Genomic DNA, 3,335 nt, shown 5'->3' on the forward strand with positions numbered 1-3,335 from the left:
GGCAGACACAGAGATGAAGTTAAGAAAGGAAAAGGTAGTAACACCTGAGAAAGGAGAAGGGATGGAGGCTGACTGGGCAGAAGGAGCTGTGAGACTAGAATGAACCTGAGAAAGCTTCTACCATGAGGGGTGTGGAGCAGAGATCACTCGTCATAGAAGTCCTAGGTTAGGAAGAATTGACAGGCCCTTGCACCACCGCCTTACTCAGTCATTAGGTAGAATTATCCCAAGAAGAGCACTGCCTCACCTCTAAACCTGAGGAGGACCCAGAAGCCATTAACCATAGGAGTCTTTCAGCTAAGCATCTTGAAGGAAGCAGCTATCTCCTGTTCTGAAGGAGAATCTGAGCAGCACATATTCCTGTCTTTCACAATATTACAGCATCTGCTGTCATAGCCCTGCCCCTGTCTCCTCAGTGCTCACCCTCCCTGTGCATGCTGATGACTCCCTTGTGCAGACACTTGTGACCTGTCACTGCAGGATTTCTCTGATGTGCTTGGCTGGTGTGCACAGCTGGCCATAGGTGCTGGGGAGTGTTGTCTCAAGAACATTGTTCTGCCAGTGAAGGAAGAGAAGTGGAGGAGAATATAACCCACCTTCCTCTCTGCTTAGATGGGAAAACACTGACATATGTTCTATCCAGTCTTCCAGATATCCCCCAATGGACTGAGCTTCAGCTGTCTGCAGTGGTAACCTGCTTGATAATATACCCTATATTGACTTCTTGTCCTTCCCTCATTTCTTATCGCCCTATCCCCCTATTGGCACATTTTAGGATCACTTGCCAAATAAATTACTTAGTCTCATGTCCTGCCTCAGGTCTACTTTCTCAGGGAATCTAGCTTAAGATTGGTGTCTTGCTCTGTATGTGGTTTATAGCATTCTATTCACTGAATAGAGATGAGACTGGGAGTCAGGAAGCCTGGAGGATGTTGGATATTTGATGTTCTTCAGTCCCTCTAATCCCAGGAAGGTCAAATAACTTGGCAAAAATTATGCAATAAATTACTGGGAATGTTAGAAATGGAACAAATGGTCCATCATTGATTTAGGTTTAGTTGAACTCTGATTTTATAATAAGGGACCGATGAGCATTTAAAAACAGACAAAGTACACACACCCCAATATTTATAGCTGCATAATCTGCAATAGCTAAACAATGGAAACAGCCCAAATGGCCATCAACTGATGAATGGATAAAGAAGCTGTGACACATGTACACACACACCTGCACACACACACGTGCGCGTGCACACACACACACACACACAGATTATTACTCAGCTATCAAAAAGAATGAAATCTTGCCATCCAGGAAAACATGTATGGAGCTACAGAGTATTAGGCTAAGCAAAGTGAGTCAGAGAAAAACAAATGCCATGTGACTTTACTCACATGTGGAATTTAGGAAACAAACAAAAAGCGGGTGAAAAAAGAGAGACAAACTCAGAAACAGACTCTTAACTGTCAAGAACAAACTGATGGTTACCGGAGGGGAGGTGGGTGGGAGGACGGGTGAAATAGGTGATGGGGATTAAGGAGTGCACTTGTTATGATGAGTACCTAGTGCTGTATGGAAGTGTTGAATCACTAAATTATACACCTGAAACTAATACTACACTGTATGTTAACTAACTTAAATTTAAATAAAAACTTAAAAAAATAAAAATAAGAAAGGGATGTTGGTCCTTCACCTCTATCTCTTATGTGTTTCCTCTGAACAGGATACATCATTTCCTGCCAAGGCACTACAATTACGCTGTTTAATGTTCTTATGGCTTTGAGTTTTAATAATGCTCTCATTTATTTTATCCCATTCAAAATGTTTATTTATTAATTTTGAGAGAGAGATAACAAGAGGGAGAAGGGCAGAGAGAGAGGGGGAGAGAGAATCCTATTCAGGCTCCGTGCTGTTAGCACAGAGCCAGATGTGGGGCTCTAACCCACAAACCGTTAAGATCATGACCTGAGCTGAAATCGAGTTAGACACTCAACCCACTGAGCCACCCAGGTGCTCCCCCATTTTTTCCCAAAGTAACCTGGTCATACAGCTAGAGATTCGAGAAGGGTCCATTTTACTTTGAGAAAACTCAGGTGTAGAGAATGTAAATGTCTTCTTTTGTCCATAATTAAATTGTTAGCAATTGGAGGAGGTGATACTCAGGCTCAGATTTTTGTGCTCCCCATAGAGTCAGCTTGTCACTTTATCTTGTTGGTTTCTCTCAAATCTATATACAGGCACAAAGCATCGTTTTGCCTTCTTTCCCCTTTATTCCAGCTAGCATCATCAAAATATGTGTCCCATGTATATACATTTTTATACTTCCATATTTGCATTCTGCTGGTCTCTGGGTGGAATTAATACATTGATAAATAGAAGAGAACTCCCAAGTTATACAAAATCTCAACTTCATTGTTAGCTTTGCTGTTGCCTATCAAAACTTTCTGCAATGCTGCCGACAGAAAAGTGAATGAATCCTTTGCTACTAGATTACCCTCACCTTCTTAGCAAGTGAGAGTTCAAGAAAAAATAATGAATGAAAATCTAATCAGAGGAGTGAAGAAAAGCCACTTGATTAATCTATACACTGGAAAAAAAATCCTTGCAAAGTCTTTATTCTTTAGATCCATATAGAGAAAAGCTACAATTATTCAATGTGTACGGTAACCCCTGATGGGAATTTTGAAGAGTTTTCTCAACCGGCAATCTTTTCACCTCATTTCCAACTCCAGTTATTTAGCTGTATAGAATTCACTGCCTGCAGTGTATGCAAATGGAGTGGGGAAGGGGGCAAAAATGACGAACATGAAATTCTATTTTGATAGGGAAGATATTGAACTTCAAGTTGTTGCGGTGGAAATTAATGCACGTTGTTTTCTTCAGGACCAACAGAAATATGAGCAGCAATGAGTAGTGGAAATATGAATATAAAGTGAGGGCTACTGATGAGACAAGTCAGTCACTTGCTTCCTTATTAGTGAGACAATTACACCTGACAATGGGAGGGTCTGTTTAGAATCCTTATGGTGCCAATTCTAGCCAGAGCTGCGTGGTTGGGACCTGGGCTTAGAGGCTGAGACCACAACTGAGGGGAAGTCTCCCTTGACTTCCCCTACTCCTTATCCTGGGAGTTAAGAACCCCGAACTCCTAAGCTAAAGTCCTTCCATAGAATATGATCTTTCTCCTAGATAGAGACCAAGGAAACCTGTGGGAATGAGAATATTCCATTCCTCTTAAGAAACTCAGGTCTGCATTAACTGATCTCCATCATATAAGACCAGCAGTGGAGCTCAGGGAAATGATCACTAGGGCACATCTAAGCTGATCAGGATA

The sequence above is a fragment of the Prionailurus bengalensis genome, chromosome A1 (assembly GCF_016509475.1).
Source record: "Prionailurus bengalensis isolate Pbe53 chromosome A1, Fcat_Pben_1.1_paternal_pri, whole genome shotgun sequence".
NCBI classification, from domain to species: Eukaryota; Metazoa; Chordata; class Mammalia; order Carnivora; family Felidae; genus Prionailurus; species Prionailurus bengalensis.